This window comes from Choloepus didactylus, chromosome 16 (assembly GCF_015220235.1).
Source record: "Choloepus didactylus isolate mChoDid1 chromosome 16, mChoDid1.pri, whole genome shotgun sequence".
In the NCBI taxonomy this organism is placed as follows: domain Eukaryota; kingdom Metazoa; phylum Chordata; class Mammalia; order Pilosa; family Megalonychidae; genus Choloepus; species Choloepus didactylus.
The window spans coordinates 45819806-45843273 of record NC_051322.1 but is presented as its reverse complement, the minus strand read 5'-3'; the positions used below and the strand labels follow the sequence as shown (position 1 = coordinate 45843273).

The following is a 23468-nucleotide window of genomic DNA, read 5'->3' as shown; positions in this document are numbered from 1 at the left end:
CATCTGCCAGTGGGACTTCAATGGAATGTGAAACCAAATCATGTTGAAGTTAAAGATAGACACCAGAATCTAGAGGCTGGATTTTAAACTTCTCTCTCTCCCTAGAATTTCAGGGATTTCTGTTATGATGTCTCTTGTAAAATAACTATTGGGTTAAAGTTTGCTCTTTAAGTGAATGTGCGAAGAATTCACATATGTTCTGGATGTACTGGAATTAAAAGGATTTGGGAGATCATGGTGTGCAGACTCTGGTAAGTGAAATTATTGGTTTTAAGGTACATTGCTTCTCTGTGAAGGTTTATGTTGATTTTTTTTAATTACTATTTTGTGAATGAAAAAGTGATCATGAAGATTTTTCAGTATTGTTGTTTTCTTCCTTGAGATCGTTGGTGTTTTTGTATTTTATGCAGCTGAAAGAACTAGTTTACCCTAATTTTGAAATTTACATTGCACATATGTAACTTCAGTTTTGCCTTTACCCTTACTTAAATTACTTCTATTAACTCCTGGCTTAAACACTCAGAGTTTATTGAGTTGCAGTATCAGTAGTTCTGTGTGGCAACACTGTTTCTGTGTCCATTATGCCGTGGGATGAAACTGTATCGTGAGCTGGAGCATAGTTTTTCCTTGAATGGCATGCTGGCATGTCCTAATTTTAAAAAAGAAAAAAAAGAAGAAAAAGAAAAGGGGACGAGAACAAGGTGGTCTAAAAATGCAGAAAGGGCCTTTAGAAGATATTCTGCTTTTTGAAAAACAGCTGATAGAAAAGAGGCAATTTCCATTGAAGAAAGTAATTTATTAATAGAAGTTATTTTTTGGTGTCACCTCATTAATTCCAAGCAGATTCCCCTCCTCCAAAAAAAGCTGATATTTGCTAAGTGAATGGAGGCGTTCTGATTATACAGAGCTTGAGAGTGGAAGAGGGAGAGGAAGAGTTGTCTAATTTGCTATTGCCAAGCTGGGTTTTAAGGATTTAGAAACTTTTTTCCTTCAAAGAAAGAATGACAAACTCTAGTTCTCTTCATGTTTTGACCATGTATAGGTTTTGCTTCTTGTTTTGTCAAATGACTTCTCAGATCTGCTCTTGGAGACAGCTTTTCCAAACTTACCCAGCATTCCTTCTGAATAAATACTCTCTGTAAGAGTCACAGAGTACATGGTGTGAATTGGAAATTCTCCTTTATATGGGGAAAATCAATCTGCTGATGTTCTTTTTACAGAGTGTGAGTCTGAGCAGTTGTTAAAACACAAGTGGTTGGGTTTTGCTCTGTCAAATAGTCCAGATTCTACTAAACTAAGTTGGTTAAACTAGGTACAAGCAATGAAAGCCTTAATGTGGATCTATCACTCAACTTTGATAAGAATAAAATATATGTTGCATTATTCTCTTTAAATGGAAGATGGGCTTTATATTGAGGTTGTCACCTGCTTTTACAAGGACTGAATAATCTGGCAAAGCCAAACAAACTGAAGATGGCAGAACTCAATGATTGTGCCTCGCTCTCCTTTCTCTGCTCACTTTCCCTCTCTGCCTTCTGTCCTTTTTCAGCCTCCTCAACCATGATGCTTTTCACTGCTGAGTTCCCTCCTTTTATTTGTTAGTCAGGACCTATTGTCAAGATAGAATCTGACTATAGAGTGCTTTAAAGTCCACGTACTAAGCCCACCAGGAACATATGCATTTCATTGAAAATGCCTAACTCCCAAACAGTTTCGGCAATCTTTAAAATCATAGTTAACCTTCAGTAATACTTAAAATTAACCCATTAGGTTGTAAAAGCTGTGGTTAATTTTCATTTCCCCACAAGTGTATTGTACCTCTGTAAATTTTCCATGGTGACTTTAGGCCCCTTGTCCTCCATATATACCCAGCTATTTCCTGAGGAGTTGAAAATTGGACTGAGCCTGGCAGAAATCTAGTGTTTCCAATAGTTGGTGGCTGTAGGCTTCTGAATGCTCGCAACGCCCACAAATACACATGCAAACACAAGTGGGTACAGATTTTACCTACCTCATGTTGTGGATTGAGTTATAAAGATAGGTAAAAATTACATTAGGGGTAGTATGAGGTTTTGTTTTTGCATTTAGTGAGTCAAAGGAGACACAAAAGTGAATAAAAAAATTTAAGAATCTCAAATGCAAGAGTTCTAAACTATGAGGCAAAATAGTATTCACAGGGAAAGAGGCAAGTACCATTCTGCTCCTATTACATCACTTTTTATATCTTCTTGTTTCCTGTTGAAAATATCAAGCATGTATCTTATTTTTTTTTGAAAATAGTAAGTGAAGTTGTTTTATAATATCTCAATAATTTCAGTATCTCTGGTGCAACCGGGTTTTTTTCTATTCTTGGTTTAAACATTCCTTACTCATGATGCCTTAGTTTCTTGGTTATGTGGATGTCTTTGACTATATTATGGAAATGCATTTTAAATATTATTTGTGAGAATAATGTGAGACCTATGATGATGGTGTTTTCTTCTAGAGAGGATTTTGGTTTGCTTCTGCCAGCACCTGGAGATGGAAATAGATCAGGATCATCTTAGTTGAAGTGCAGCAAAGAAGGTTTCCTGAATTACCCAGGTGACCAGAAGTTAGGCTGCAAATCTAGGTGAAGAATGGTTTATTCAAGGTCATTCTTAACCCTGAAGGAAAGTATGGCCTGTCAGATCATTCCCTGCTTAAAGTTGGGGTTAGTTTACTGATGTCCCAAGCATGTAGGCAGGGGCTTTGACTTTTCCACCCAGCCCGAAGACTGCCTAAAGTGCGGCAAGTTTCGAAGACCTTTTATTTCTGATAGTCAAATGTCCATGGGCAAAAGCTTTCAAGCCTAAGCTTAGTTCTCTGAATTATGGTCTTCTAAATTTCCAAGTACTAAATTCTGACCATCCTTTTATCCCTCTGCTCTTTTTAGGTTTCACATGTTTTTAGTCACCTCAGGGGGAGTATTGATCCAAATTAGCTCATCGCCATTACCAGAAATGGAGATTCATTTTAACCATTTTTATAGTCATTATTTATTTTTTTTTTTTTTACATTCCTGACTCCAGAGAAGGTATCAGGTGGTTTGCTGATATCATTGATGATTTCAGGTAGTTTTCTACTTAAAAAAAAAATTGTGACTGGAATTGTTTAGGCTTTTGAGAAATTGCATGTGTTTGCTGATTGGAAGATTCAGGTGTTACAGCCTTATTTGAGCTGTTAACAATAGTGAACAGTTCTTTTATTTGTCCCTAGTGCCCTTTCCTTACCACTCTCTTTGATATTTGAATCCACCTCCACTATCATCAGTGGTTGACCTTCACTTTCTCTGCTTTCTTAAGGCCTATATCCAATATCCCCACGTTTAAAAAATATATCACAAATAAATCCCTTCCTATCCATTCTCTTTGCAATTGTTTTATATCAGGTCATCATCTCACTTGGGTATTTCCATGGTTTCCCAGTTGGTCTTTCACCTCTAGGCTCTGTCCCCCAAACACATCCCTATACTACCACCAACAAACCTATCTTCTAAGAAACACAGACATGATCGGATTGCTCCCGTGCTTCAGAATCTTCAGTGGCCCACCATACCCTTCAAAATAAAGCCCGTTATTCTTACTTAGTATGTCCCGCAAGGCCCATCACTAAGTCTCCACCTGTTTCCCTGACCTCATCTCTAGTACTTCACTGGTTATCCCAAGACATTAATCACACTTAATTGCTGCCTCCAGAATATGCCATCCACTGTCATATCTCTGTGCTGGTTTGGCCCAGAATTCCCATTGCTTATCTTCTTTGTGGCCAAATCCTACTTCTCCTAGTTGACCGCATAGTCACCATCGCTGTACATTCTGGGAGCTCCTGAGAGCAAGGACTGTACCTTTGTCACTTTTATATTCTCAGTAACTGATACATAGAAACCACTCAGTATATGTGTAAGGAATGAATAAATATCGATTCTGAGAAAGTTTTTCTCAACAGTTCCTTTTCTCTGTATTCTTTCTCATTCTGGCCATCATTATTCTTTGACCTTAGACTCTGTCTAGAATAGTGATCATTTGTGGTCAAGTGGAGTCAGTTAAAAACGTTTGTTTTTTGGAGGGGAAGTGATCCATTTCCATTTTTGCCACTTGATTGTGATGACAAAAGAGACAGTGGCAGTTTAAGTATGATGAATGTACTATATGTTACCAGAGAGATTCAAAATCAAAAGACAGTCATAGAGTGGGAAAACTGACATGTTTCAACAAATCTAGTCCAGAATGCTGGATAGCGCAAATGGAAAAAAGTCAGTGAGACATAGCTAAATTAGAATTATGCCATTGCACACAAACCAAATCTCAACAACCAAAAAAAAAAAAAAAAAAAACTGGATTGTTTTGCTTTTGGATCACTGTGTGGTAGTAAAAGAAAAGTGATCAGTTGCTTACAGGATATGATATGTGTATTTTAAAGTTGGCTGAAAATTTTTCTTAAAAATGTTAAAGGTCTGAAGTGCAAACTGTAAAATCATTGTGCTATCAGCATATTGTAAGCAAAGAAAAATTGCGTTTGTTTATTAAAAATGAATATATCTTTATCTCTGGAAAGTTAGTAAGCAGCCAGAACAAAAGGAAATTTAGCTTTTTAATTCTAAGGATGTTTAACTAATTTCATATTCTTTGGATTGTTTTTGCATTTAATACACATTTACCATTTGCCTTTGATATGCCAACTCCTGAGATTTAGAAAACTAAGACATTTAGCTTCTATGTTTTCTCATATAGGACTCTCTTACGTTTATAAAGAGAAAAGCCCTACTGTAGTTGTAGTCAATATCTATCTTTAAGCAAACTTTGAATCTAATCAGATGTTCAAAATCAATATTTAAATGAGAACTCAGAACTCTCCATCACAAAATATGAAAAAAATGATATTGACCTAGAGCATTCTAAGAATAGTTTTTAATCCTTTTCTTTTTTGCCTCATCTATAAAAGAAATGAAGTTTGGCCCTTGAAGAATAGCTGATTTTAAACATTAGCCAAGTTAATTTAATTTGTCTCATTAATTCAACAAATCTCAATCAAGCTCCTGCCTTTGTGTTTTACCTGTGCTAGACAATGGGATTAATTGTTTAGCTCCTTTCACTGGACACTGATGCTAGAGGATGTTATATCAAACCATTGGATTCAATTAGCAAATTATATTATTCTGTCATTTGTATTCTTAATTTATTTCTGCTAAGCTATACACTTTTTTTTTTTAAGCTGTGCACTTTTAAAGAGTCATTTTGCCCCTTCCGAGCAATTAGTGTTTTCATCTCAGAAAGCCAAGTTAGAAGGTAATCTTGGGATTATTTTATTTCTTAAAAAATCTTGTATTTACCAAACACTTTTATAGCTTAAGGAGATTAAGTATTACAGCTTTGGTAGGTTGAAGAAACCTAAATGGAATTATAGAAAAGAGATAAATGGAATGTATATTTTTATCACAAAGGAAACTGTATTATATCTTAATATAAAATAGAAGTATGCTTATTTGCATAATAAAGTGGGACTTTGCATTTTTGCAAAATAAATGTGGTGTAAGGATGACTCAGAAATACCTAAGTCATGAAAGCTATGTAGACATCCATGTATTTTAAACAGGGTTGTTCCAGCAATAGAGTTATTTTTATGATTTTTCTTTTTACTATCACTTTACTTTTTCTGTACCCCATTTTTATGTAATGTGGTAGTGCAGAGATTTATGGATGCTGATGAAACAATGAATTCATTGACTTAATCATATGTCATGCATACAAATGGCTTAACTAGCTTTATTAAAGGGCATAGATTAATTTTAAATGAAATTTATCTTGGGCTTCCTAGTCTTAGACTCCTCATTACTATAAATTTGTAGAAACGTGTTGACATAACCAAAAAAAAGTGTAACACTTCTAAGAAGCATCCAATTGTTTATACCATTTCGTAGGTAAGAGACATGTTGGTATTTTCTTTTTTATATGATAAAACTAAGATACAGACATATGAAGTGCTCCAGATATGCTATTTGTGGTTTGCTGAGGTAACAAATAACCCCAAAATCTCAGTGGCTTGTAAAATCCAAGGTTTCCTTCTCATTCATGCAGATTGGCCATCACAGATTGGCTGAAGGCCAATGTTTCTTATGGTCACATTTCCTTGGACAAAGCAGGCCACATGGCCACACTTAACTTTGGGTGGGGAGTGCAATCATACCAAGTAAGTGCCTGAGAGAAGAAAGGACTGGAATATCTATGAAGAACTCCAATGAATTTCTACACAGTCCAGTGATGGGCAATGTAAAATCCCTGGAAGAACACAGATCTAAAGTTAAAGTCTTATGGAACCGTAAATAGTAATTGGTCCATTCTTTTTAAGATGTAGGCAGACCATCTGCAATTTGATGCTACCATCTTTTGTCCGTTTATGTCCTTTTAATCTCATCCCCACTGAGACTTTTTTTGGTTCTCTAAATCTTTGCCATTTCCAGAGTGTTTCTGACCTTTTTTGTCACAAATTTTCTGGTACTATGAAATCCTAGGATTTTATTTGTCCACAGTTTTCCCTCAAGGACTCTTGCCCATAAACAATTTCGGGGGTGACAGAAATGTATGTTAGGGCAATTCCTACAGAATGTAGAGAACAAATGTGAAAGTTAATATTTTTCTATCTCTGAGAACTGATCATGTGTAGTAAAGAAATGGAGAAAAAAGATAATTGAATTTAGTCCTAATCCTCCACACTTTTATTTAAAGCTATATAATCCCAGCCGGCAAAATAAAAGGACTACTCTAAGGGGAAATGACACAGAGGAATGATGAGATATATTATCCATTTGAAACGCATAGTCTTGAATAGCATTTATATCACTCTGATACTCTACTTTTTGTTTAACATTTAGTTTAAGTATAACAAGATAAAAATGAAGAATTCAAAGATTAATGAGACATTTAAAAGTTGAAAAATTACTAAGCCAATATTTTAAAGCCTTTTAGAATTTTAATTTAAGTCAGCAAATCCTAAATTGTGTTCTTGGGAGCAGCAGTCCTTGGAAATGCTACATGGAAAAAAAGATGGGGATTATGGGTCAAATAAATCTGAGAACTTCTCTATTATCTCTCATGGAGATTTAAGTGAACGTTAGCATTAAAAGTTCATAAGAGGTCTACAGTAAAGAGACATGTTTGACTTTCTTTAGCTCATTATTTCCTATGTTAATTTGATCTTGGAACTTTTTTTCTTTGTTCTTTTTTTTTTATTTATTTGTATAACACCCTTTAACACCATGAAACACACTCTGGGAAATGCTGATCTAAATCATTCTTGGTAATTTCCATTAATAGTTAAAAGTTTATTAGGTCATAGCTCACATAATACTTTTTGAACATCGAGCTAAGAATTTTAAAGGACTTTTTAGAAATACCTCTATTATTTGGTACCTTGCTTTCATTCATTTTATACACAGCATTGGTTTTAAACACCAATAGGAATCAAATTTTAAACTGGCATGGCTTCCAATATTATTTGTTAAACTTTATTCAGATATATAATTTGCAGTACAGCTACTGATAGAGACAGGCTGTGTCCATCAAAACCCAGACCTCAGAAGGGGTTTGTACTATTCTACCCATTTCATTTGAAACTGTAAAAATATATTCAATTTTAGAATATGACCACATTATTATTTTATTAGACTTAGTTATTCTTACTTTAAGAAGACCTCCTGAAGAGAAAAACTGATCTTCAACTTCAATATGTTTCTTGGTTTTTTTTAAAACTTCCTTAAGTTCAGAAATATTAAAACTTAAAAAGAAAAAAGAAGTTGTTTTATCAAGGTCTACTGAATTATCACCCATGGGAATTTTTCTGTGTGAGAAAAAAGGTAACAGACTAACAAAAAAGAAATGTCTATTTTTCTCTTTAGTATTTTTGTAATATTCAGTAAAGGGCTCTGGCCACTTAAAATGACCCAATGATTCCATGAACTTTTGTACTACCAGTGACTCCATTCAAAGAAAGTTCTCAACATTAGATTTGGCTATGGATATAAGTTGGTTTATGTGTGGTAGGAAACAGGTGAGCTCTGGTAAGATTATTCTGCTTTTCATTTATTAACAATTCAGCCCCCCTTCCCCATTTTAAATGTAAGAGATAAATCAATCCATTTAGAAAAAAAAGAATTATCCAGGAAATATGGAATATACCATCTTTCTGCACCATAGAAAGAGAAATCATTCAATAAAATTGCTGCTAGCATAAATTCTTAGCACACATTTTTTCCTCTGATTAATTTTTGTTTATATTTTCCCCTGGGACTAAACGAAGATTCAGAAATGCTAATGATGTCAGTAATAACCTCCAAAATTTCCTTCCAGCATTGTGAGGCTGCTCCCTTGCAGCATTTTGAATAACCACACTACAATACTCTCTATTTCTTGTTTGCCAAATTATGAAGTCAATTATAGCCACATTCTGAAACTGCCTAACACCTAAGCATTTGGAATCCTGAAATAACACTATACCATGGGAGTTCTTTCCCCTTTTTTCTAAAAAAATAAAAAAAAAAAAAAAAAAAAAAATATGGTGTAATCATTTGCTAAACTCCAGGACATAAATCTAAGTTACTTAGATTTACGGTATTACAGTCTCTCCTTTAAAATGACATGAGGGAAGTGTTTAACTTAATGAGGCAGAGGCTCCTGGTGTGCAAGTTACATTTATATTTTTCATTGCACAAGGGTAAATTATTGCTTCAGTTTCCTATATGGTACCCCAGTGGGCTCAAAGAGACAATGAAGCTTCCAGAGATGCCTACTTCTGTCTTAGGCAATAACTTACTCCCTGAGAATATGCTTTCTGTGAATTATTCTTAACATTTTTTACAGTAGACTGAATTTCTTGAAGGTCATACAGAAACTATGTTTAACTTAAGAATGTTGACTTGAAGTGGTAGGTCTGCATATTACAATATACAAAAGAGAAAACTGATGGTTTTCTTTCTAACCAAAACATTTAGAAAAAAAGCAAAAATTTCTAGGTAAGAAACTAAATTTTAGGGCATAAAATTTTTGCTTAAGCCTTTCTCCTGTGCTGTTACTAACTCTTTAAAAGAAATAAAGATTGATTTTTGGGTAGTGATCTTTAAAGATTTAGGATTGTAATATTAAATATATCATTCTGTATCTGTACAAAAGTATCTTAATCCTATTTTGAACATCAAATGTATGGTCCTAATGTGTGTGCATGTGTGTTTTTAAAATAGGCTTTACTTTCTAATAAGGCTATATAAAAATTTAATTAAAACCAATCAATGTTGCAGCATTTGGGTAAATTTTAGAATTTGACAATTTTCAAGGCAGAAACACCACTCCAGGCTTTCTGCCAAACCATTACTGGTAATCTGATGACAAGGGATGAAGCAAATGAAAGTGCTGCTGCCTGGCTTAGTTAGTTATGCATTTGCTTTCAAAGAGAAGCCAACACATTTCTTATGCAAATCAACAAAATCACAATTTAGGAACACAACACACACACACACAATGCTTTTGTAAGTCTAGGAATATACACATTAAAATACAGCTCTGCGCTTAAGGGGACACAGCAGTAGCAGATACAGCTAGGGTAGACTGGATCCTTTGTTCATCTTGAGTGGTTTTAACATAAAGCAATATTTATCTTAATGGCTGTGGTAGAAGGAATTAAATTGCTCATATCTGGACAAGGCTTTGCATTGCCCTTAAGTTAAATTGTAGTGGCTACTCAAAACCTCTCATTGATAAATGGGTGCCTTAGTCTGCTATTTCCTTGGTTTTTTAAAATGATTTTTAGATCAACTTCTGCTCGCCCACAGTGCTAGAAAATAATTTACGTAATGTTTATAGTGATATGAGAAAGTAATCACAGCAGGCATTTTTATAAAAGGATGACTGAAATTTTATGAATTCTTTGGGAGGACAACTGTGTGTACATATGTGCTTATGTTATTTTGATGGCTGGTGGGTTCTTATATATACTTCTTTAGGAATCTATTTTACATAACTGAAAATTTAGTATAACAAACTTGACTCTTGGTGTTAACAAAGTCTGTATTGTCTCCTAGCTTGTAAATTGGTATATGTTTTCAAGATACAAAATGAAAGAAAAATCAGGTTTAATATACTGCATTCTTCCATTATTAACAAAAAGGTGAGAAATGAACATTGTTCCCATTTTTTAAATACTCAGTTTTAGACAATCCTATCAAAATTATGTGATCCATACATCTCGAGAGTCACACTCAGTATCTGACATCTTAACCTACACTGTCCCATTTCCCTGCCTTTAAGGAGTGCACTGTTGAGTGGGAATACAACTATGTATACTGAAAATTTTATCTTGATGCAGAAAGTGATAGTATTAAGGTGCCCAAAGAAGACATCCTGAAGAAGGTGACACCTATATTGGGTCTTGACAGAGGAGTAGGAGTTACCTAGATAAAGATGGGAAGGGCATTCAAGAAGGATGAGCCTGATAAAGATGTGAAACTGCACAGTGTGTACAGGGGTCGACAGTTTGGTGGTTTTAGAGGGTAAAGTATGAGGCTAAAAGGGAAAAAAGATGTGTTTGAAGACGTAAATCAGTATCTGGCCATAAAAGGTCTTTCATGTCTTTATTCCTTGGGCTAGTCTTCTGAAATCCAAACCAGAGCAAAAAAAAAAGACCAAAACAAAAAACAAAACAACAGAAGGGAAGGGCCTGGAGCTAGAACTCAAAGTAGCCTGTCGTATATCAAGTTCTTCAAATTCTCATGCATTTGCATTGTACTCTGTTTGTTTCATTCAGCATAAAAATATTTCTCTCCACATTTCCTGGAGAATGTACCATGTGGATCCAACAGCTTCTCATTTCCCTGACACACTGGTGGTGACCTTAGAATTCTCTTTGATTAGAAATCCCCCTTGATTGAGAAGCACAACTATGGGAAGCTAAGGTCATTTAAAGTAAGATGTGATATATATGTTTTAGATTGATCACACTGGGTGATGATTTTAAAGAAGGCAACAATGGAAGCAGAGAAGAGAGAATATTGCAGTAGCCTGCTCATAGAATATTAGAAGATTAAACCGCTTCCATAATGCCTAATTAAATGGTATGTAGAGTACATGGCTGCCTCCAGCCTGGTTCCAAAATGGACATGCTTAACAAAATTTATATAAGAAAGAAACTAGGCTTCATAATTTTCTCCTAGTTTCAGCTCTTCCTTCATAATATGAAAATCTACACACCATGATGAGAATGTGGTGGTAGGTGATAATAAGAGAGATGGGGGAAAAGTTCATCACTGTAACCTGCACTCTTAACTTAGAGGTGTTTGTCCTGGGGTTGCCCCCCCTCTCTACTCATGACCTCTAGCATGTTGTGGCAATCTCCCACCAGAATATTCTGGGCTTTGCTACACATCTGACTTTGCTTCCTCATGCACTTACACAATCCACCTGGTCCAGCCCATCAGTGGGTCAGAAAATTGAGAAATTATATAGAACAACCAGGAGAAAGGCAAAAACATTCTGATACTCAGTGAGGAAGGTTATTTCCCTATGACTCTGTTTATCACTCTAAATCCCTGCCAATAAAGGGGAAGCCCGGAAAACTTCCCCAATCCCAGGTAACGATACCCTAACATTAAGGTCTTTTGACAGATGCAATTACAATGTAAAATATTATAAAAGGGCTGTAATATGTCTGCCTCATTTAGTGTAGACCTAAGTAACTGAATTGGCATTTAGATGAGTTAGACATACTCATTTACCCAGGCCTACAGAAAGACAGGCAACGTCTACTATGATGATGCCATGGTTTTGCTGTCACAATCAGTAATGGTCTTAATGAGCCAACTCTATCTGTTACTAATTGCCACCAAGAAGAAAGACTTTACATTAGCAATACTACAAATAAGATACATGTCCTCTAATATTCAAGTGGACCATACCAACTAACCCTATCAGGTCAGTTTGTTCAGCTATTTGAAAGATCTAACAGTTTTGAGGATCCAACAGTCTGTCTGTCTACACAAATATTTGGATATGTAATAAGGTTCTTTATGGATTCAGGCCATAAAATGGTAACAACTGCCCATAAAGCTTTCTAGGCCAAAATTGTTTCTCCCATGCGTTATGATACCTATAAAATCATAAGAGCAGGTCCGAACCCTTTTTTTTTTTTTAATTTTGAAAAGATGTTTCCCCATCTCTTTGTGGATTGGAGTGACCTGTGTAAGAATTCAAGTCAGGCTTCTTAATTTTTCCATTGGAATGCCAATTCTGCTACCTTCTCACCTGGTATTTAAGCATACAGATCTTTTTTCAATCAACCATGTAACATATTGGCAGTTCTAACAGCTGTCGAAAAATTCAACTTTTGCTTGGACCAAGAGTATGGCTAAGACATCTTCTCTAGGTGGTATAGTAAGTTGGCTCACATACCTTGGGTGCATTGTTTTAACTCTTCCCCTCTCCCTCCCCAAATATATAATGTTTTTACTGAATAACCATTTAATTTTGTGCCCTTGATTATTGTTGAGGCTTACTGTAAGATACAGTACTTTGGGGAAAAACAAAGAATGAATGACTTTTGAACAACTGCAGTAATAGTGTGCCAAATATTACTTGATATCTTCAGAATAAGTAGCTCTACTACACAATTCTGATAGGAATTTGTGCCTGGAAAATGTTTTTCTTTCAAGATAAAGTTGTAAGCTTTCTTTATTGTACAAGGAAAACTATATAATCTATCAATTTCCCTTTTTGTTTTGACTGCAAAGAGCTAAATTGAATGCTCAGTTGAATTAATGATATAATTTTTGGTGCCTGATATAATTATTATCTTTAACATTTGTTTCTAATCTTAACTTCAAAAAGCCCCCTTTACTACCTCTTTCATAGCACACACCTTATTAGGTATAATTTCTGCCTTTGTGACTCACTTGTGAGCTCTGATGCAGAAGTGATAACAGTCTAGTGCTCCTGTTTCCTGTCATCAAGCAGACAGTAAATATTTGTTTAATTAACAAAAATTGGTCTGTCTGGTACATTTTTAATAATGAAATACTCCATTTTGAAAATAGAAAGTAAATATATATTAAACCATCAGGAATGACTACAAGACAGTTGAGAATAATGAATATATAAATCACTCACAATTCTTTGGGGCATTTGAGGCAGTTTTTCTCCAAAAACCTTAGTGATATCCTTTTCTCCCCCTCCCATTTTGCCCAAAATCTACATTTTTGTTCAGTCAGGTCACGTTTTATTTTACTGAGTTCTATTTTTAGCAAGTTTTAACTTTCTTGGAGTTTGTATCAGAGGAATCTTGAAGAATAGTTCAGCAATAAGGTCATGCTTGATTACACTGTGTTTATGCCATCAATTGGTCCTATTCTAGCAACTAAGGCTATTAGTCAAGTACGTGAGGCGACTTCTATAGGCCAAGGAAGATTTCGCCTCTGAGGTTATTATCTCTGTGAGAGCCGGATGAATCTGACTAACCATCACTCTTAGGAGCTGGTGTTCCCCTCATGGAAGTTGTTTGACATCTGAGAAGACTGTGGCTGAAGAGATTAACTGTCCAAGACTGGAAGAGTCAGTTAACTTGGCAGTCTAAAACCCAGATCTCCTGATTTATATTCTAGAACGCTTTCTGATGCTCTTCAGGTGTGTCTCATGAGCTGAGACACACCATGTATTGAGAGAACACGGTGAGCCAGCATTTCCATACTGATGAGGGGATCACAACAGAGCACCGTTCTGTGGTGTGGGATGTGGCTGTGTCTCTCTTTCTACCTGTGGTATAGACAGTTTGCTTTGAGTTACACTTGAAAAATGGATAAGTCCATGGGAATTAAGAATGAGAGTGGACCTCATAAATAGTAATGCACACACACACACGCAAAGGAAATAGTTAAGAAAACTATGGTAACTCTGTGCAATAAAGTAGTATATGGCCTTTTATATACATAGCCTCATTTTACATTTATTTTCATGATGTAGACCAAATGGCTTCCTATAAACTGTGTGATGTTATTTAATACTTAACCTCTTTAACTTTTTATTCCCACCTGTCCAGTTGGGATAATCACAGCATTTTCTCCTAGGATTGTTGAGAGAATTAGAGGAGATAATCCATGCAAAGCGTTTATTAGCATAGCAACCTGCGTGTAGTGAAATGATGTCTGTGAAAAGTTTTAAAGATTTGGGAAAATGCTGATGATACAATATGGCAACAACAACAACCAGGGCAGGAAATTTGTAGTTGATCACAGTTATGCAAATATATTGATAGAAAAAGCCTAGAAGGGAACATTAATTGCAGTTATCTTTGAATAATGAGATATAGATTGTTTTCTTCTTTGTAGTATCTACATTATACACATTTTCTATATTTCAAAACACATGTAAAATATGCCCAGAAAAATATAAAATTCATAAAGATAAGTCCCAACCCCTTAAAATTCCTTCCCTTACTTGACCAATGGACCTTACTAGTTCTTGGATTTTTAGAGAGAACTGCTGTGGTTTTATTTGTTTGTAAATACTTTACTTACTAGTGCACATCTCATATGCACTGAGACAGTAGCATTCTATTCTAGACCAAATCCTTTCTAGTATTATACTTCAGTTCATTCTTCCTGTATGGAAAATGTAGCAGGTAAAGGGTGATATGATCCTGTTTTCCTCCAGGCATCAGGTGTCGCTCTCTACAAATCTTAATTCATATGAGCTAATTTCTTTCCCCCAGAGCCTGTGTCATTCTCTTAGCAAAGCAAAAGTTCAGAAGAACCAAGTATTCTTGAAGGATGTGGAGGTATATAAGTGCAGTTAAGTTGACACCCAAGACTCCATGCATATTCTGTAGCACCTCAACACCACAAAAGAAAAAGCACCAAGGCAGGCCTTCTCTGCCCATGCTGTGATTAGCTGCATAAGGGAGCAATAAGCAAGGAAAGACTGTTGTCATTAATTTTGCAGAGCTTACACTCAATCAGTAAATGTTACTATGTTTTAACATTTTACATGGTGTTCAACTTACCCATAAACATTTCCCCATCAGCGTACCTTACTCGTACATTATAATTATGAAATACTATATGTATTAATCTAAATGAAGATATACCCATGAGACTTAATCATGACTGGGAAACTTCACAGCACATAAATGAATTATAATGAGTCAGCTTCCACGCTATACTCTTATAGCTTTTCAAACCAAGCATGTGTATTTTTATGAGAACTTTCCCTCTTGGGCACTTCTCCCACCTGTTTGATAATATAGTTTTCTAATATCATACTGAGTCCAGGGAAGCTCTTCTCTGAACTGAGTCCCCAAAAAGTTAGAGCGGGGAGTAACCTAACTCATCTGGGACATATGGAAGAGGAAACCACATATGGAAGAGGAAACTGCAGCCTAAAGAGATTGACTTTGTCCAAGAACACAGAGGTAGTCACTGGTAGGGCCAAGAGTAGAACTCAGTGCACTTTTATTCTGTTCTAACTTGGGACCTTTTAAAAATCCATGTCAACTATTTTGCCCGTATAATAATGATTTGCAAGCCTAAGCTACTTCCTTTTATGGAGTTCATTCAGCTCTGGAATACTTGTAGGCAACATAATAAAATCATTTTGATGAGGAAAACCCAGGGGCAGATGGATTATGAATTGTCCTGGAAAGCACTTTAAATCAGTAGTGACTATGAATCACTGTTTATTCAAACACAGTATCTGATAATTTTCTACATATAGAACAGGTAAATGGAAGCACGTCCTCAAAGGCTGGGGCAGATGGGTCATAATTCTGTGAATTATCCTCTCAGTTTTGCAATAAATTTTTATTCTTCTGCTCCAACAAATCACCTTTGAAGGCTTATCCCAAAGCATTCATTGTTAATAGGTAGTATCTTGATGTTTTCAAGGGTTTTGGGTTGTATATGAACAGAACTTCAAACAAGTGTATTTTAAAACACAAGAAAACAATCTCTTGCAGTCTCAACTTAGCTTTTTTCACTTGCATAAAATCTTTGGTCAAATTATTTGGTCAAATAAATATTTCTTTTATTCCTTTTTTCGCTCATTTACCATATACTTATTGGTCACCAGCCATGTACAAATTACTGTATGAAGTCTGTGGAGGCACTCCCTACCCAGAGCATTGGGGAAACGTATGCAAGCAAATTGTCATGTCATGTGACAGACACCACAGTAAACTTGTCAAAAGGCACAATACAGGGAGCAGTACAAATGAGCTGAAACTTGAAAGATGACTACAAGTTTGGCAGGCATATTTGGTGAGATCAGTGTGCAATATGAGTGCAGAATAATATTCTGGATGCAATAATTATCATTTACAAAGTATTGGAAAGGTAAAAGTATGATATTTTAGGTAACTACAAAAGCTTTAGTACTGCTAAAGCATAAAATGTGTTGTAATGAGTGGTACAAAATAATGTTGGACACATAGGTGGAAGTAAATCATAAACGATCTTTAGGACTGTGTTAAAGAGATTAAAATTTATACCAGGGCAATGGGAACCCATTGAAAAATTGTGAGCAGGCAATAGCATAATCCATCTGAATATTAGAGAAACCACTGTTGCCACAGTTTATGTGAAGGGCTAGAAGATGGGAACTCCAAACCATAAAGAATAAGAAGGCTATATATTACAAATTCCAAGCAAGAAATTGTTAGAGGCTACTGTTCTGTGTAAGTTGCAGTGATAATGGCAGTGAGCTAAGGAGGATAAGTCCAAAAGATATTTCATAGATAGAATCAGTATGACTTAGAGATGAGACAGGAGACCAGGAGGAAAAGAAAGGTGTCAAGAATGGTTCCCAGATTTTGGCCCTGGCAACAAAGTGGATGGTGCTGTCATCCCCAGTGATGGGAATTGTGGAAAAGGGTTCAAGTTCGGGAAGGATGAAGACAATAGTCTTGGACGTTTATGTCTCCTCACCATACATTTCCCCCCATTTATCCAACTGCCTACTTGGACATCCAAGTAAAGGTGTCCAAGTAGGCAGTGGATAAAAGGGGGGAAATGTATGATGAGGAAACATTGATTTAAAAGTAGCTGAAGACATGAAATGTATGAGTTATCCCAAGGAGCATGAATACCAAAAGGAAAAGAAGGCTGAGGAAGATGCCCAGTAAAGACTAGTGATTTTGATTGAGAATGAGAAAGGGCGGCTTCAGGAGACACTGGGGAAAACTAGCCAGAGAGATAGAAGAAGAAACCAGGAGAAAATGGTTTTACAGAAACTAAGGGAAGAATTTTTTTTTAAAAAAAGGAAGAGTGCTCATAAGTAGTGTAATATGAAGCAAACAAAATTGATGAAGACAGAAAAGTATTTATTGGATTTTGCAATTAAAGGGTCACTGACAGTCTTCTTGGGGGAAGTTTCAGTGAAGAAATGGGGAAAGGTGCTGAATTGAATTGGGGCAAAGAGTGTACAGGAGATGGAGAAATGGAGGCAGTGAGTACAGGACTGCTCTTTGGGGATTTTGAAGGAGTAAGAAGGAAAAAGAGGTTGATCAATGGTGGGGGGGATGCAAATTGAAGGAATATTTTTAAATGTTACTCTCAAATAGAATAGATTCAACAGTTACTTTAGTGAGTATATGAAGAAGTCCATGGAAATGGATAATTTGAAGAATCAAAAAGAAAGGGAGACTTGATAAACTTCCAGAATAGTCTGAAGAGGGGACTCTGTAGCATGGGTATTTGTAAACAATGCAGCTTGTTACAAACCAAGGCATGCATTGCTGTTAGATTTGGCTTATAATAGGGGAAAAACAATAACAACAACAAAATCTCTACATGGACTGACTGAATTGCATTGGGGACTATTTCAAGAAAGTCCCACTTACCAAAAACAAAACAAAACAAAACAAAACAAAACAAAAAAACAGCTAGTTATTACAAATTTCAGATAATGTTGTTTCTTAAACAAGATAAGTAGATATGATGTTAGCTTCTTTTGGTCCAGAAAAAAATCTCCTGCTCTCCCTTCTACAAATGTTCAGATAATGTTTGCAACAAGATTTCTTAAAGATCATTATACATCATGACAATATATTTTCAGCAGAATGCATAAACTAATTTACGTGGGTACTGGCATGGCATTCTTAATAAAAAAATCAGAGCTAGCCTATTAAAATATTGCATCTAACTTGGTTTCAACTAGTGTGTTTTACCATCAGAAGAACAACTTATCAGTAAGTCATGCTCATTTAAAACATACCAGTTTGGTATATACAACAGGGATAACAATAGAATCTCTTGAAAATTTGGAAGATTTTTCTTCTAAAAAATGCCATGGTGTAGCAAACGTGGCTGTGTGTTCAGGCCTGTTCCAGGTCATGTGGCAGAACTAGGGACACTACTTGCAGGGAATATGTTGGAGCTATACACAACGTAACTACTTACCAGTGTAGGGTCAAGGGCTCCCAAAACAGGGAGCAAAAACCAGATTCAGAAACCAGGATAAGCCTTGGGTAAGACCAAAAAGATGGACTTTACAGGACTTCTCAGTTTGATTACACAGAGGCTGCAAAAAACAAAACCAAATCAAAGGAGGCACCACTTATGCTATAGATTCATTAGAATATATAGAAAATTTTCTATCAGAAGAAGTGCCTTTTCTAGTGAAAAATATATTACAACAATTTTTTTCTTATTTACGTAAAGACCTTTACTTGATCTTTCTTCTGCTTCTCTATTCTGGTTTTCACCAGTTTGTCACTGAAGCTCAGGGATGTCATTGTATTGGGAGAAATTCTAGGCTAGCAACAGTAACTGCAGTTAGGTAGAAGAGCATGAGTGGACCAAGGCAGGGCTTTTATATTCATTCATTCATTCATTCGTTCCATTCAACAAATACTTTTGAGCATCTGCTATGTCATAGGCAATGTTCTGTATCCTGGCTATGAGCCAGACCGAGAGACTGAGAGGAGGCTAATGGTTCAAGGAATAAATAAATGCTGATTTTTTAAAAAAGCCATTGTGCATAGCAACAAATACAGTAGCATCACTGAATGAGGCATCAATGCTGTTTTCTGAAAGTTGCATTTTAAAAATCAAATCCTTCCAAATGTGTTGAAAATTGTCCTCAGAAGCTATTTTAACTTGACACAGGCACAGCACTTTATAACAGGAAAATGCTTATATTTTTAGCGCCAGTGCTGAAAGCGGAGGAAACATGGCAGATGCTTTTGCTAAGCATGAGAAATGGATTTGAACAGAATTTTAATTAAAATTACTCAATAGCCTGGTGAAAGTTTTTCCGTGAATGTCCAAGTCCATCAAAATTTCTATCCACCTCTAAGAAAAGAAATAGTGCCATACTTTAATCAAGAGAGAAAGAAAAGGAAAAAAAAAAGCTAATCAGTAATTGGTTGTATCATGAGGTTTTCTTGAATGTTACAATGGAAAAATAGTTTTCATTTTAATTTTGCCAGTTACAGATATATCCAATTACTAAGCTATTGAAGTAAAAAAAAAAAAATTAACGATGTAAAATTTTATGCTGAGAACAGCACAACACATTGAAACATTAACAGTTCAATAAAAAGTACCTACTATGTTCCGTATCTATTTTTGCATTTTCGATATAGCATCTGCCTCTTAAATATCAATGATCTGACAATACAACTGAATAATTTATATTTAAATTTAGACTTTAACATTATTTTTTTAATATATGAATTAGGAAAACACCAAATTGTTGCTTTCTTCTCACATGCCAAATGTCAATATACTTTCTTCAGGTATAATCATTTTTAACTGTGGAAATGATTTTTCTTTAAAAAAAAAAAAAGGCTGGCATGTTAAAGTTGAAATTTAATGGAAAATTAATTAGCAACTATTATTAACTTCTTTCTATGAACAGCGATATCTTGGCTACTTTGAGGGTTAAGATGAGTTAGATGGGACTTCTACTCATCCCAAGTTGAGACTATGCAGTGGGAACCAGTTGTGCTGCATGCTCTGATACCTGAATAAACATCCAGGCTGAAAATATGTCAGGGTGAAAAGAAGGAGAGGGGGACGTTAGTTCCAATTGTGGAAACCTTTAAAATGATATACACTTAGTGGAGTCTTAAGGGCAATGAGGACAATTACACAATATATGACATGGCCCATTCCTTCAAGGTATCCTCTTCATGAGAGATAAGAATTATACATAAGATAATTAGAGGGCCCTAGAAATAAACAAAATACAATAAAATGTACAATTGTATACAAAAGAGCAACAAGTCTTTAATCACAAAGTAAAGGCTCCGAGAGTTCAGTGGAGGGAGAAATTGGTGCCAACTGGAGAGAAACAAATGGCTTCTTGGAGAAGATGACCTTGATGAGGTGAGACGGGCTGGGAGGCGCAGGCACTGCCTGCAGAAGAAGCTGCAGAGGAGAGGAGCCTGAAGTAGGGAAAACAATGAAGACAGAACTGCCTGCAACCTGTCCAGTGAACTTCAGAGGCTGACCTGGATGCAGCAGAGGTCTCCTTTGGGGAGCACTGGAAGAACAGATTGGGTGCAAAGGATGTATGGACTGGAGGTTCACCGTGAAGGCCACAGCAAGGAATTGGGACTTGATCTGATTAAGAACAGGAAATTCCCGTAGTTTGTCAAGCAGCCTCGAGACACATGAAAGCAGAATTTTAGAAGGATTAGTCTAGCAGTTATTGCTGTTCTGAAGAATTATTTTATATAAAGTTTAACAGTATGAACAGTTTGGAATTGGTAAAGCATAAGACAGATATACAATGCTATTATTACTGTAGACATATGCAGAGAACTAGCGAGTGTGTATACAACCCTAACACTTGAAGAACGTATTCTGTGGAACCTGGTTGCTGAGAAATCATTCAGTCGGCCTACTCTGCCATTAAGGAATAGATGGAAAATGGATACAATGGATTAACATTTGTTAAAACAACGTGAGAGAAACAGAATTGGAAATGCGCCACTTAAAGAAAGATTTATGCCCAGAAAAGTCCTCTCTCCAGTATTTTAGGAAACTTCAGGTAGTGTCTTGACATTGAAAAACAAAGAAACCCTCCATTTGTACAGTCTTCAAAAAGGGAGAAATGCCTTGGAAATTATAAACTGGTCATCTCAACATTAATATGCAAGATTTTAGGACAGACCCAATAGTGTACTAGCACCTAGGAGAGCATTTACTGTCGATAGTAATTAAGACCTGATAAAGAGAAAATCAGGCCAGATCAGTTGAATTTCCATCCACAACAGAGAAATCAACTTTAGCGATGATGTGGCTGCAATTCTGTCAGACTTTGGAGTCTGCCCTTCTTGGCAGTAAGCCACAAGGATACAATCTGTGGGTCTTCTATCCAGATATTACTTATTGATTAAGTTTTCACCATTAAGGTAGAAACATCTTTGTCTGTGGCAGTTCAGCTCAGTGGATTAGAGCTGTGTGCTAATGGTGTTAAAGCAATGGACGTGCCCTCCAAGTGGACTCCCTTTGTCCTGGAGTCACAGTATCAACGGGGCTCACTCTTTCCCACCGCTCAAAATGCATGTTGTTGTCACTAAAGGAACCAGACAAGAATGATGGAACAAAATAATTCCATCATCATTATTTGAAGAAAGAAATCCCCGTAAGTTCTGCTTAAGCAAAAACTTATAAGCATAGATAAGTCTGATAGTCAACAAAAACTATCAGCTCATTCAAAATACCTGCTGCATCAGGAAAGCTGATGATTTAACTGACTTGAACTTTTTTTTTTTCGTTTGATTGGTCAAAACAAACAGATTCACCCTTGAGACCGAGAATGTTTGTGTGAGGACATACGACAACTGGGGAACCAAGAATCATTCCAAGTGTTACAGTTGTAAGATGTGTTTACTTTCTCTTGCCCACTTCTGAAATCTCCACTGCTCCCTTCAGCCCAGGAGAGCAAAATCTTCCCAGCTCCAATAGCTCCTTTCCAGTCTACTCCTTGCAGGCCCCTTTGGTTCTCATAACATCTTTGTGACTTCTTTTTTCTCCTAGCTGGTGCCCACTTACCCATACTAGACATTAATTTCAGGTTCACCAGTTACCATTGTACCCTAGAGATCACTGAGGGAGGGTACCTGAGAAGGCATCTTTAATATCTGCAAATAGAATGACTCTCAGGCCTCTGAGCAGCCATCTTTGATAATGCCCAGTCCGGTGCCCTTTGTCCTTGGCTCCGCAGGAGCATGGTACTTCCCCTTGACCACCCCTGTCTGGAAGGATGTGATGCGTAGCCTGTACCCTTGCAGCTATGCTGACTGAGAAGTCCACCCCACAGCCCAGCCACCCTTATGGATGTGTCCTGGGCAAAGTATCGTAAGATTTTACCTTAAAAGTCTTCATTCTCTTTCTTTATTAATGACTTCCTAATGCTGCTACTATTTATTCTAACATTAATTACATTTGAAAATTTCCTGGCACATCCTCTGTCTGGCCATATCCTAATTCTAAAAATGTAAGTTCTAATCTTTAAGAATGATCCAGAATTTTCTATAATAGCTATTAAACACTGGTGTTTCTTTAGGTTATTTCTCTAGCTTTTATGAAAGGCATATAAAACTCTTTGTATGCATTCCTTCTCTGTTAATCATGTGAAAATCATCTTATTTTTAATAAAACAGGAAGTTAAAAGGATAGAAAAGAGCTCTGTACCACATGAATCTACTGCAAAGTTTTCAAGTGATTCGGTAAAGGATTTGCATAATCATGTATTACATTGATTTCTCTTGATACTCTTTTGCCATAAAAATCTTGAGTTGACATATGAAATTTTTTTGAAGAAAGCTAGACATCAGGTTAGTGATCCATTTATGGACAAAGACTCATTTCCCTTGGACTGTACTTATGCAGTGTTCAAATTACATTATGTTCTTTGAGATTTTCTTTTTCATTGATCCAGATAAATATTGCTTGATGCCTTTTCAAAGAACTGCTTATCAGAGAATATCCAGTAATCTTCTGGCATCACAAAATTGCGTAGTCCCTGGATAACAGTTTTATTTGTTGTAATTATAAAGATTCTTAGTTCCTAAAGATATATTTAATGCAGAAAGACAGATGTATAAAGTATGATAGGCTGCCCTGCTTTCTTCCTAGATCTGTACTTGTCCTTTTTTCATACTTGGGCCTGTTTGCCACACTTGTTAAGCTTGTAGTTTCAAGTTGATTGTGACACATTATACCTATCATATTCATATGCTACAAATTATTTACACTACATAATATTTGTAATATAATTTTTCTTCACTAAAATAATGTTAATAATTTGATTTTGTATAATACCTTCTTGGTAACACAAATAATTTCATGTGTTCTTATTAAATTATAAAGTGGCATGTCATATAAAACATTTTAGCAAGAAATATTCTCTGCTTATACAAGCTCATTTATTTTCTTAATAAAGAACAACTCAATTCTCTTTGGAGCTCAA

At 35.9% G+C, this 23468-nt stretch overlaps 1 protein-coding gene across 19 annotated transcripts in view; it reads left to right on the top strand.

The window, feature by feature from the left end:
* The window catches only part of DTNA (dystrobrevin alpha), a 403763-nt gene that overhangs the window by 132766 nt on the left and 247529 nt on the right, over window positions 1-23468 (top strand). For 4 of the 19 annotated variants that reach the window (XM_037805749.1, XM_037805744.1, XM_037805741.1 and 1 more), the window contains exon 1: window positions 49-251. The exons of 3 other annotated variants lie outside the window; for them this stretch is intronic. The gene's annotated coding sequence lies outside the window, so the exon portion shown is untranslated. Of the gene's footprint in view, window positions 1-48; window positions 252-23468 lie in introns of those variants that run through there. 12 more of the 19 variants (XM_037805733.1, XM_037805745.1, XM_037805742.1 and 9 more) reach the window with 7 other exon arrangements.